The 13,929-nt window shown below is 42.2% G+C and overlaps 1 pseudogene; it reads left to right on the top strand.

Annotated features, from left to right (window-relative positions):
• The first annotated feature begins 3,078 nt into the window (after positions 1–3,078).
• On the top strand, positions 3,079–3,652 carry LOC132653090 (interferon-induced transmembrane protein 2-like; annotated as a pseudogene).
• Positions 3,653–13,929: the final 10,277 nt, after the last annotated feature.

The following is a 13,929-nucleotide window of genomic DNA, read 5'->3' as shown; positions in this document are numbered from 1 at the left end:
CAAATTCACCATAATTTTCTAGAGTAAACCAGCCATAAATTTCTAAAGAATGTGTCCCCGACCTAATGGTAGTAAGAACTGCCTTAACTGTTAACTCTGTAAACAATGTTTGCTTGCTACAGATACCCAGAGGTGCCTTTACATGTCACAAACTGCTGTTTTTGACTTTAAAAACTTGAACAAATTGGAGATTGGGGCTACTTCCTGATTCTCTACTTGGGACAGCCCTGGAGGTGGTGAATAAAGACTCTGTATCATTTATCCTGGCATCTCAGGAGTTTTTTTCTCTACAAAACCCCATAAAAGTTTCATGGGGGAACAATATTAGCTATTGGAATATTGTGATATTTTGGCAAAGAATGTGACTGCTTCCATCCCTTGTCCTAAGAATCTGCCTAAGGATAAATTGAAGAGTTTTGAATTAATTTCATTGGCAGAGAATATTGTAAGATAGACTAGTACTGATTGTGTCATTGAAGAAATTGAAGATGGCAGGGGTGGCTCCCTTTTGTTTCTCAGACTCTCTTAAGTTGACTGTCCTTGGAGTGACTTGGCCCCCATCATCAGGTTCCGAGAAGGGCCACATGGCCCTCCACCCCATAGGTTGTCGTGGATACCACAGAATGTGTAAATAGATAACTGTAATCAGGCCTCTACTCCACAGGTTGTCATAAATACTACAGAATGTGTTAGTGGGTCCTCCACTCCACCCAGCAGGCTATCACACAGATGTCTCAAATATCTGTCGGTTTGGCCAGGTGGCTTAGAACAATTAGCCTAAAGGTCACCTCAACTGTTGAACCCCTCCACCCAAATCTTACCCTTCCCTGTAATGCCAAGGCTTGGAATTCCCTGCTTGAGGATTTTCACTTTAAAAATTCTGCAAACCCCCCCCCCCCCCCAGACTTTGGGCCTCACGTTCTAACCTGCTACTTCAGGGAAGATTGATGGCCTGAGCTTAAGCTTGAATAAAGATCCTTGTGTGGTTTGCAACAGACTCGACTCCTACTGGTCTTTTAGGGTCTCTTGAATCAGGCACAACATCATGTGATTATTAGCCATCACTCTTATACAGATCTACAGTGAAAAAGAGCAAATGAGGCAAACAAAACAAAACAAAAATCCAACATGTGCAGTTTGGGAGAAAACAAAATAGAGACAGAACCAGGAAATTTAATGTTGGAGCAAAGGCTTGTGCTCAGAGAGATGAGAAGTTTAAAGAAGGTTCTGATGCAAAAATGGTATAAAAGGAGAGGTGCCCTCAGGGTAAGACCTCACTCAGCTAAGCTCACAACTATAAAAAGGCAAGCTTATGCAAAGAAGGAAAACCACAAAGCAAAGTTTATGCAAATGTAATTAAAGGAGGGACCAGGCTCCATTCTAAGTAGTCAGGGAACTTGGCAACTGCTGACATGTGGTTATAGCCTTAGAGTTATGAAGGATACAGGAGTAAAGGGATTGTGGAATCATTCTCTTGGATTAAGGAGAGCTGCTGAGGTCAGATGTGTGGAGGCCCAGAAAGACCATGGTATGAAGCTGTGAAAGTGACATCTGAATTGTCTTGTAGACCCCAAGATGCTGGAGATGCCAAAGCTGTTAGCTATCTACCAAGAAGGTATGGACACAGGGAGTGGAACCAGCCCAAGAGAGAGAAAGTGTGTCGCAGTCAGCAAAGCTGGAAAAGAAGAACCATCTAAGCCTCTTTACATCAAACACAGAAATACAGGGTTTCAAGTTTGCCCTGCTGGGTTTGTAATCTTATTTTTGTCCAGTATTTCCTCACTTTACCTTAATTCTGCCCTTTGGAACAGTGTTGTACAATCTGTGCCATTGTATGCAGGAAGTATGTAATTTGCTTTTTGATTTTACAGGGATTACAGTTAAGAGATTGCCATGAGTTCCAGAAAAAGCTTTGGACTTCTAAGTAGTCTTGAAAACCATGAAAGACTATAGGGACGTTTGAAGTTGGACTAAATGCATTTTGCATTAAGATATGGCTACAAGCCTATCAGGGAACAGGGAGTGAAATTTGGTGGTTTAATTGAGAATGGCCCCATAGGCTCAAATACTTGAACTCTTGATCTGCAGTTGTTGGAACTGCTTAGGAAATATTAGGAGGTCTTGTCTGAAGAAGGGTGTTGTGGGGGTGGGCTTTGAAGTTTCAAATGGCCAAGCCATTCCTAGTTAGCATTTTGTATCATGCTTGTGGATCAGCTACTGCTTCAGTGCCATGCCTACCTGCCTCCATGTACCTTGTCATGATGGTCTGGAATTCTAACCCTCTGGAACTCCCAAATTAAACAACTTCTTTTGTAAGTTCCCTTGGCTATAATGCTTTGTTATGCCAATGGAAAAGTAACTAAGACACATTCACATGGCTCCTTTTAAGTTTTATTACCTACTGAAGTTCTAGCACTAAACATTATAGTTCAACCTTATAAAAGCCTCATCATCAAGATTAAATTTCAAGAAAGAATTTTGTTTGGGCATATTGAAAAAGAAGAAGAAGAAGAAGAAGAAGAAGAAGAAGAAGAAGAAGAAGAAGAAGAAGAAGAAATATGCCATGTAATGGTTCATACCTATTTTCCTAGCATTTAGGAAGCTGAGATGGAAGGATTACCATAAGTTTAAATTAGCTTCATCTACAGAATAAGATAATGCCTTACTAAGTAAATTAAATTAAAAGTAATAAAAATGACTGAGACATTGGTGCTTTTCCTTGAGTGTTATAGAGTCTGGTCATCAGACTCTTGGGGGCTTGGTGTTGGTACAAAGGTGTTCCACAATCAGCGGTCACCAGAAATTTGAATACCAGAGGCCAATGCTGGGTTCTCAATCTTGAGTCCCATGAATAAAATCCACAGACAACCAGTGAGGGTGAAAGCTAAAAGGGGTCTATAAGCAGCATGGGAAGGAGGGCTCCGAGAGTGGCAAAGGTGCCATGACTGGTATCAGAAGTCACAGGCTGTCTGAGAGAAGGGTTCCTGCTGTCTGGATTTTGGGTGAGGTTTTAAAAAGCACTTTCCATTGTACTAGCAGCCATCTTCCAGATGTTACGATTGTTCCAGAGTCAATACTATGAACCGCAATTCCCAAGCTTTCTTGACCCCCAATGTAGACTCCCTACAAGCTATGAGACAATCAAAGGGGAATATGGGGTGACTGGGCTGGGAGAACCCCACAACTCAGCCATTGTGAGGACCACCATGATCAACATGCCCAGAGAGGTCTCTATCTGACCATGTGGTCTGGTCCCTGTTCAATGCACTCTTCTTGAACTTCTGCTGCCTGGGTTACATAGCCTATCCCTACTCAGTGAAGTCCAGGGACAGGAAGATGGTGGGCAATGTGATTGGAGCCCAGGCCTACGCCTCCACTGCTAAGTGCTTGAATATCAGCTCCTTGATCTTCAGTGTCCTTATGGTCATTATCTGTATTATTATTGTCTCCATCATTTCTGTGGCAGTCTTTCAAGCCTTTTCACAAAGAATACCACATTCTAGATTCTAATCCTGGCCTTTGCTCTACTGTTCACATCTGGTCCTACCCTAGGCTGAGGCCTTGGCCCTACACATTGATTACCACATGTTACCTTCACATATCTGTCCACTGTGGATTTAATAAAGTGAGCATGGTAGCTCTTTAAGTTTCTTCCTTCCTTCCTTCCTTCCTTCCTTCCTTCCTTCCTTTACTTTTTTTTTTTTTTTTTTTTTTTTTATGAATACAGGGTCTCACTGTGTAGCTCTGACTATCCTGGAACACAGTTTAGACCAGGCTGGCCTTGAACTCACAGGGATCTATTTCCTTAGTGCTAGAATTAAAGGTATGTGCCACTCAGTCACTTTACCTGGCTCTGGTTCTGGTTTTTCTAGGTGCCAATATAACTTCAGCTGTGGTCAATGCTGCCCAGTTTCTGCTTCTACCCTTGGGGTATCCAGGCCTGTTGTGCTCCAGGCTGGACTGGAGGAAGTGAAGCTTCCTCAGGGTGGTGGGCACAGGCAGGATCATTAGTGTGCAAGCAAAGAACATACACCTGTGAAGAGCTGCGGAGAACTGGTTCGTTTATGGGAGTCGGGGGGATTCATGCTCCTTGGGAGGTAGCCAGATCTCTGGGGGTAAAGTTTGAGTGGCTGTGTACAATTAGTCAGAGCAGGAGTGTTAGAAGACTATTTGTATACTTAAGGGCTGTAGGATCTGTGGGTGGGATTGGGGGCGAACCTTATAAGGGCAAACAAGGAGTGATGACTTATAACTGTCAAGGTAATAAATTCTTGCTGGGGTTGATGGTGGGGCAGCTGACCTTATGGTGCTATGTTGGGAGGGAAGAGGGAGTCAGCTCCTGCCATCAGGGTATTCAGGGTTGAAGCTCTCCTCAACATTTCCTCCATAACCCTGGGCCATTATGGTGCCACAGTCAACAAGCAGTTGTTAGCACATGGAAGATTTTATGGTCAGCAGCCTATCTTTAATGTCTTATGGTATTGAGCTGTTGGCCTCAGTGACTTTCATGGTGGTACCTGTAATCCCAAGAGTCAGGAGGTGGAGGTGGGAGGATAAACTTCACCGACATGCCAGCTTACATGAGGCACTGTCCAAGCCAACCAACCAAACAAAGTAAATAAATAAAACCAGGTGTGTTTTCAATATTTAGAGACTGACACTGAGCGTATTGGGTACATCCAGCTTTCCTCCTTTTCATGCAACAAATTTCATTTTTGACTCTCTTCATCACCAGGTTTTGGGATCACTTGAAGCCGATTAACTGATGTCAGAATCTAGCTCAGGCATGAAATTTATTCTTGTTCTAGTCAGGGTTGCTATTGCTATGATGAAACACCCTGGCCAAAAGCAGATGGGGGAGGAGAAGGTTTATTTGGCTTACACATCAGAGTTCATCATCATCGTCCATCAGAACTGGAACTCAAACAGGGCAGGAACCTAGAGGCAGGAGCCAAACAGAGGCCATGGAGGGGTGCTGCTTACTAGCTTGCTTCCCCTGGATTGTTCAGAACCCAGGACTACCAATGTTGGGATCTGTAAGCAGACATCTCTATGGCCATCCCCAAGGGATGACAAACTGGTTATCCGGTATCTGTGAGGCCAACCGCTGACCACCGGAAATTACCTGCGCATGCTCTGGGTCCCCATATAAGAGAACTCGGAGCTCCTTCTCTCTCCCTCTTTCTCTCTTGCCTCATCCAGAGATGGTTTCTGTGACCCCTTCCCCTAATAAACCTCCCACACGGAACTGGTCATGTGGTGTGATTTGTGAACCCACCATTGTAACTGTCTTTCACAGGATTCTAGCAACCAGCCCAGGGTGGCATCAGCCACAATGTACTGGGCCCTCCCCCATCAATCACTAATTAAGAAAATTCCCCACTGCCTTGCCTACAACCCAAAATTATGGAGGCAGTTTCTAAATTGAGGCTCCCTTCTCTAGAATGATCTAGCTTGTATCAGGGTGACAAAAAAGCTGCCAGCACAGTCCTCAAATTTGTATTAATTCTGGAGATGTTCAGATGGTTTTCCTGCCGTTCATTTTTTATTATTTCTATACTCAGCAAGAAAGGCAATGATGTCAGTATACAGGATAGGCATGTTTTCCATAAGCATTTGCAGCTTGTGAATATGGAATTCATACCTGTGGAAGTCTCTGCCTTCACATGGAGCTGGTCATGTGGTCCTGTGATATTGTTTTCCTAGAGAGTTGATGTAGTTTGGATAGGATGTATCAATACACAAAGCTTGTGCATTGAAGACTTGATCCTATGTATATGAGCACTATTTAGAGATGAAGCTTTGTGGGAGTGGATCATGAAGGCTCAACCTTTGTCATTGGATTGATCCACTGGTGGTTGGTAGTGGAAGTATGGACTTAGTTGGGGTAACTGGATCACTTAAAGTGTGTCCACAGTCTCTTCCTGTGACTCCCTCTTTGTTTCCTTTAAACCATAGATGAATAATTTGAAGCTGTGAGACAAACTAAGTCATTCTTTTTAAGTGATCCTGAAGGAACTAAGAATGGCAAGGGTGACTCCATTTTGTTTCTTAGACTCTCTCTTAAGTTGACTGACCTTGGAGTGACTTGACCCCCACCTTTGGGTTCTGAGAAGGGCCACATAGCCCTCCACCCTGCAGGTAGTCGTTAATACCAAAGAATGTGTTAATGGGTCCCTATTGTCAGGTGTCATAAATGCCACAGAATGTGTTAATGGGTCCTCCACTCCACCCAGCAGGCTATTGTACAGATATCTAAGATATCTGTCTGTTTGGCCAGGTGGCTTGGAACAATTAGCCTAAAGGTCATCTCAATGGCTGAACCCCCACCCAAAACTTTCCCTTCCCTGTAACTGTAAGGCTTGAAATTCCCCGCTTGCCATTTTGCCCTTTAAAAACTCTGCCTCCCTGAGACTCAGGGCCTCACTTTCTAACCTGCTTCATCAGGGAAGATTGGTGGACCGAGCTTAAGCTTAAAGATCCTCGTGTGATTTGCAATGGACTTGACTCCTAGTGGTCTTTTGGGGTCTCTTGAATTGGGCACAACACCCCCTCCCCGCAATATTTGTCACATCACTAACAAACTGGATTTGGGGCATGCCAGCACTGAGAAGGTGGAGGCAGGAATATTCCAGCTACATATAATCCCTTTTCAAATAAGTAAGTAAGTAAGTAAGTAAATTAATAAAGGAAAAAGGGAATAAAGAAGGGGGAAAGAAAGGAAGAAGGGAAGAAAGAATGAAGAGAAAAGAAAAGGAAAGGAAAAAAGAAAAAAGGAAAAGAAAAGAAAAGAAAAGAAAAGAAAAGAAAAGAAAAGAAAAGAAAAGAAAAGAAAAGAAAGCCACAACAGCTAGGCATGGTGGTGTATGCATGTAATCGCAGCACTTGGGAGGCAGAGGCAGGCAGATCTCTGTGAGTTCAGGCCAGCCTTGTCTAGAAAGCCAGTCCAGAACAGCCAGGGCTACACAGAGAAAGCCTGTAACAAGTAAACAAACCAACAAACAAAGCCACAGCAAAGAAGAGGTTTGACTATTACAACTGTTGTGCCCAATTCGCAAGACCCCAGAAGACTGCCAGGAGTGGAGTGCAGTGCAAAACACGTGAGGATCTTTCTATTACAAGCTAGAGCGTGGGCTCATACCCTTACTGATGCAGCAGTTGAGAGTAGAGTCCCAAGCTCAGGGTAGATGGGTGATTTAAAAGGTCCCTGTCTCTCCCAGTGCTCCCAAAGCAGGGGAATTCCTGCCTGACAAGTGTCTATTGGTTGAAACAAAAAAGGGGATGTTACATTTTGAACTGATTGACTGTAGGAAGGCCCCCAAAACATTAATGGTCTGGCTTCTCTTGTTTGGCTGTCCTAGGTGAGGGGGGCACTCTGGGCAGTTTCCTAGCAACTATATCTCTAGTGGGCAGGAAAAGAATGCAGTAAGGCTGGTTCCTCCAGGCAGGTAGCTGGACATGTTTCCATCTGTATGGCCTTTGTTCAGGCTTGTGCTTTAAACTTTAAACCAATAGTTTAAAAAACTAAGTTTTAATTCTTTGGTCTCTCACAGCCAACTCCCAATCCCTCTCACCTGTTGAACTCCTGATGAGCTTTTAATTTATTTAAATGAAACCTCTGGAACAGTACTACTCCATAAGCCTCATCCTATCCCTCCTGCTCACATGCTCTGGTTTTATTTCCTGGCTCCTGCTCTAATTCATTGTTTGTAGAGCTTCTCAGCTCTGTGCTCACCCACTGTATTTTTCCGGTGCTTCTGAAGGGCAAGGACCTGCCCTTTTCATTTCTTCCTGGAAGAACTGTTATCAGAGTACTGAGAAGGGAACAGTGGGGGTTTGCGGAGAGGTTATTAATAGAGCTGGGAGAAGGAAGCCATCCTTGTAGCTCATATTACCTGAACTGTGATTTAGGTTGTCAGGAAATGACTATTTACATGAAGGTATCGCATGCATGTGCCAAGGCTCTGGCTCTGCCTGAATTACTGAAGCATGAGCTGCAAAACCAGCCATGGAATAACTTCTGGTATCTGCTGCAGCTAGTGGAGACTGGTTTACATAAATCTCCTGCCTAGAGCTTAGTGACCAGGCAGACTATGTGAAGCAGAAAGAGGCAGTGGGGAGCTGTTGGAAAGAGAAACCACTTGCCTTTCCTCTCAGCCAACCCTTAGGGATCAGTATCCCTAATCCCTGTGTGGTGTGGTCACTCTATGTCTCAATGGGATGACATAGTTCTTTGTACTGATGACAGTCAGAGCACTTATTGCTCAGCTGTGAGCATGGGATACACGTCCTTAAGTCCTCTGTTGTATATTATTTTAAAGTCCTGATGTATAAAATTGGGATTAAACTTTTTTTAGGACAGGGTCTCTCTATGTAGCCCTCGATATCCTGGAACTGACTATGTAGACCAGGCTTGCCTGGAACTGATGATCATTAAGCTATTTCTGCTTCCCAAGTGCTGGGATTAAAGGTGAATGTTATCATGGCTTATACTAAAATTTCTTAGTGTTTTCTGCTTCTTTATTTCTCTAAAATTAAACAACCCTTTTCATGCTTGCTGTGTTCCTTATTGGTAGATAATCATCACTCAAAGTATGCTTGTGGATTGAAATATAACAGACTCCCAAACCTTAGTGGGCCCCAGATCTTAGCACAGCTGACACAGAAACACCACTCAGACCTTAAAACAGCAGTCCCAAAATCTGCCAAAAGGGAAGCAAACACCGAATCCATCAAAGACTCAAGTTCAGAGCTGAAGGACCCAGAAAAGTCCCAAAGTGTACTAACTTTCCTTTTTTGGCTTCTGTAGTTCTGCTTTCTGCTAACCAAAGTGTGCCACCTGTGATGTGGATTTTCTGCATAAAAGACAAAGGACAGTGAGGCTCAGGCTGCATGATTTGGGGTTCTTCCTGCAGACTCGGGCCAGCAATACACTCTTTCTATTTGGCTTTAAGAGTATCTGTGTGTGTTCTCTGATGGACTTAACTTGAAACAGAAGAACTGAACATTGTTACCAAATGTTGTCAACTAAAGTAGAAGCCTACATCAATTTATAGGAAGAAGATATTGATGAAATGTGCAAGGAGACTTGGTAATACTCTGTAATGGACTAATTGATTATTTTATAATAAGAAAACAATTGACTAGGAAAGACTACATCAGCATTATTGGCAAAAATAAATCATTTAAAGCCCACAGTCAATTGAGAATGAATGCAAATAGTTTTCAGACCTTTCACTTTAATTTTACTTGATTGAAATAACATTTGAAACTATTATGCCTGTAGGAATTAGTGCTCATACTCTTATTACCAGAGAAGGTAGGTGAGGAAAATCAAAATACTCTGATGCTGGAGGGTGTAAATCAGTGGTTAGAGCACTTGCTTGGCATGTATGATGTGCATTCTATGTTCTATCTCTGGTATTGCAAACAGCAGTCAAAAACACTGATTAATTTTTATAAAGAAAGAGGAAAATATTTAGTTAATTTTTTTTTTGTATTCAAGTAATTCCTCGCTAGAATGGACAATGATACTGACTGACTTTCCTGCTTGCCTTCCTTCCTTTTTTCCTTCCCCTCCTTCCTTCATTTGTGTGTGTGTGTTTTATTTAGGTATAGTTGACAAATAAAATTACATAAACTTGGGCTGCCAAAATGGCTGAAAAGGCAGACATTCTTGCAGTGGGGGGCCTGCTGGCTGGAACTGATCCCTGCAACCCATGGGAGAAGGGAAGGACTGACACTAAAGTTGTTCTGTGATCTCCAATGTGCATCATGCATGACTATACCTGCACACACACAATTTAGAGATTAATTTAATTTAATAAATTTAATTTTTAAAATTGCATGAATATAAACTTTTTAATGTGATGATTTGACTTGTATGTATACTGCAGAGTGATTAATATGATCAAATTAGTTGACAAATACACAATTTCAGAGGATTCTATCTCCTGTCCTACGAGCTCCGAAGATCTATTTTTTTAAATTAATTAATTTATTTCTTACAGTTTATTCACTTTGTATTCCAGCTGTAGCCCCCTCCTTTGGCCCCTCCCAAGCCCACCCTCGCTCCTTCTTTGTCTATGCTCCTCCAGCAGTCCAGTGATAGGAGAGATCCTTCCATCTGACCCTAGCCTATCAGGTCTCATCAGGACTGGCTACATTGTCCTCTTCTGTGACCTGGTAAGGCTACTCCCCCGTCAGGGGGAGATGATCAAAGAGCCAGACCCTGAGTTCATGTCAGAGACAGTCCTTGTTCCCCTTGCTGGGGTACCTACCCACTTGGACACTGAGCTGCCATAGGCTGTAATCTGTGCAGGGGTTCTAGGTTATATCCATAAAGGGTCCTTGGTTGGCATATCAGTTTCAGAAAAGACCCCCGTGCCCAGATTTTTTAGTTCTGTTGCTCTCCTTGTGGAGCTCCTGTCCTCTCCAGGTCATTCTATCTCCCCCTTCTTTCATAAGATTCCCTGCACTCTGCCCAAAGTTTGGCCATGAGTCTCAGCATCTGCTTCCATACCCTGCCAGGTAGAGTCTTTCAGAGGCCCTCTGTGGTAGGCTCCTGTCCTGTTCCCTGTTTTTTCCCTCTTCTGGTGTCCATCCCATTTGTCTTTCTGAGTGAGGATTGATCTTACCCAGGGTCCTCCTTCTTGATTAGCTTCTTTAGGTACACAGATTTAAATATGATTATCCTATATTATATGTCTAATATCCACTTATTATATACCATGTGAGTATATATGGTGAGTATATACCATGTGTGTCTTTCTGCTTCTGGAATACCTCACTCAGGATGATCTTCTCTAGTTCCCACCATTTGCCTGCAAATTTCATGATTTCCTTATTTTTCATTGCTGAGTGGTATTCCATTATGTAAATGCTCCACAATTTCTGTATCCATTCCTCTACTGAGGAACATCTGGGTCATTTCCAGCTTTTGGCTATTACAAATAAAGATGCTATGAACGTGGTTGAGCAAATGTCCTTGTTGTATAAGATCTATTCCTTGTAGGCAATATCAATTCGATACAGTATTACAGCTCCAATCACTCTGCAGCACACTAGATCATGAGAACTTCTTATTCACCTTTTTGGCAATGGTGTCAATGGATTTTGTTTTTGTTTTGAAGATAGTGTCTCTCACTATAGCCCAGGGTGGCCTGATCTTGAACTCACAGCCTTTCAGCCTTAGACTCTCAAGTGCTGAGATTGCTAGGCATGAACCACCATGCCAATTCAGAATTTATTCATTTTAGAACTGAAATTTTATACCTTTCCCTTCGTTCCCCCACACCCCTCTGCCGGCAACTCCCGCTTGCTGTGTTCCTGTGGTGAGGAAGCACACACACAGTACTTGTCTTTGTCCTTATTATTTTACTTAATACCCATAAAGTTCATCCAGGTTGTCTCAAATGACAGTTCTTTTCTCCTCCTTTACACTGTGTTTTTTTTTTCTTTTTTCTGGGATAGGATCTTCTGTAACCCAGGCTGAACCCAAACTTGTCTTCCTCCCCCTTCACCTTCCTGGGTTACAAGTATGTACCACAATGCCTCTTTAAGATTTTTTTTTTAAATTGATGAATAATGGACCATTGTTAATACATGCAATGACTTCTTTATCCATTTATCCATTGATGGACAAGTGGGTTTTTTCCATTGTTCAGCTTCTGTGGATAAACAGAGGCCTATAGAAGTCTCTTTGAGATACTGATTTTGTTTCCTTCAGAATCTCGGAAGTGCAACTGCTTAATCATATTTGAGTTCTATTTTAATTTTTTCTGTTTTTTTGTAATTGTATACCAATTTATACTTTCTAAGTATAAGTGTTCCCTTTTAAAGCTTTAAAAAATAATTATGTGACATTAAATTAATTCATATATTTGTGTCTATGTGTGTTTGGGGAGGACAGGCTAGCCAGGGGACAACTTACAGGACCTGAATTCTTTCCTTCCATCATGTGGGTTCTGGGATCCAGCTCAGCTTGTCAGGGTTGGCAGCCCATCTCATGAATGCCTTCAACAATTGTCTTTTATCTTTTCGATGATGGCCATCCTAACAGAGTGACATTGGTATCCTACTGCGATTTTCATTTGCATTAATGTGATCATTAGAAATGTTGACCACTTTTCATGATCCTATTTGCCACTTGTAATCTTTAGAAAGACACGTATTTGGCTTTTTTGCTCACTTTGTGATTAGTTTATTTGGTTTTTGCTGTTGAATTGCGTGAGTTCCTATTACAGACTCTGTGTAATAACTCCATACCAGACTCATGACTTGCAGGTGTTTCCTCTCGTTCTGACTGATGGTGCCTTCTTTTGTTCTGCAGAGGAATTTAAATTTGCTGGAGTCTTACTGACTTCCTCTTTAGCCGTTTCAGCTTTGGTTGCAATATCCAAAACATTGTGCTAAGAATGGCAAGGAGGTTTTTTTTTTTTTTTTTTGGTTTTGTTTTGTTTTGTTTTTCTCTCAGAAGGATTTAGTAATATGTTTTGGGGAAGGATGTATCTTGGACACAGTTTTGAAGTCTTGGTCCATGGTCAGCTGACTGCACTGTTTTGGGGCATTTCATGAGGCAGAGCATCAGGCATTGGCTCTTGGAACGATGCTTGTATTTTTATGGTATTTACTGGCCCTCAAGATGTCATAACTGCCCTATCCTTACATAAACCTGCCTAAGACATTATTCCTGATTGGTTAATTAATATGGCCTTTATCTGGGCAGGGCAAAAGGAGGTAGGCATGGCTAAGGTTCCCAGGCTTTGGGTACAAGAGAATAACAGGAAGGAGACAGACAGAGGGAAAGAGAGGAGGAAGGAAGATGCCACGATGGGTTATCGTGGAGAGAGAACCACATGGGCCAGGAGAAAGTACTCCAAGAATGGCATGGAAAGGCCCAGATAAAAAATCCAAGCAAGCATCTTGGGATTATGGATGGAAGGTAGCCTAGACAGGAATGGATAAAGCGGGCATGGGGTGGGGCTAGAAGATGTGAGACAGCGTAGGTGGAATATCTGTCCAGCTCAAGGTAATCTAAGGCAATTATAGAATCTAACAGATGCCGGTGTCTTATTGATTGTGATACTGCCGAAATAATTATAGAGCTAATAGTAAATGATATTTAGCCCAATATCACTTATTTCCAACAACAATTAGGGTGAGAAGGCTTGGTGGAACAAACTCATGTGTTTGAATGCTTGGCCACAGGGAATGCCACTGTTAGGAGGAAGGTGTGGCTTTTTGGATTAGGTGTGGCCTTGTTAAAGGAAGAGCATTGCTTCAGAGGTGGGCTTTGAGGTTGCAGATGCTCAGGTTAATCCCAGTGTGAGAGAGTCTTTTCCTGGCTGCCTTCTGATCAAGATGTGGAACTCTTGGCTCCCTTCAGCACAGTGTCTGCCTGCATGCTACCATGCTTCCCACCATGATGATAATAGACTAAACCTCTGAAACAGTAAGCCAGCCCCAATTAAATGTTTTTCTTTGTAAGAGTTGCCTTAGTCATGGTGTCTCTTCACAGCAATAAAACCATAAGACAGAAATGTCACACAACAAAATCATCCAATAGCGGCTTTTCTGGACATATTCCAGTTAAGGGGAATATGACTAGAAATATATATATATATATACAAGAAATCTGTATAATAATATCTAGTGCAATGTGAATGTTAGGTCTGGAGTTATGAAGAATTAATAGAAAAATTGATAAGGAGGGAAGATCTCTGTCCATGCGCAGTATTGGTACAATTTTTTTTTCTGATCATTTTAAAAAGATTTATTTTATGTGTTTGGGTGTTTTGCCTACATGTATGTATGTGTATCATGCATGACACACATACAGAGGTCGTAAAGGAGTACTGGATTTCCTGAAACTGAAGTTATGGATGGTTGCGAACTAACATGTGGGTGCTAGGAATCAAAACTGAGTCC

Source organism: Meriones unguiculatus, chromosome 3 (genome assembly GCF_030254825.1).
Source record: "Meriones unguiculatus strain TT.TT164.6M chromosome 3, Bangor_MerUng_6.1, whole genome shotgun sequence".
Taxonomy (NCBI): Eukaryota; Metazoa; Chordata; class Mammalia; order Rodentia; family Muridae; genus Meriones; species Meriones unguiculatus.
Note: the sequence above shows the minus strand (reverse complement) of the source record. Positions and strands in the feature narration are given on the sequence as shown.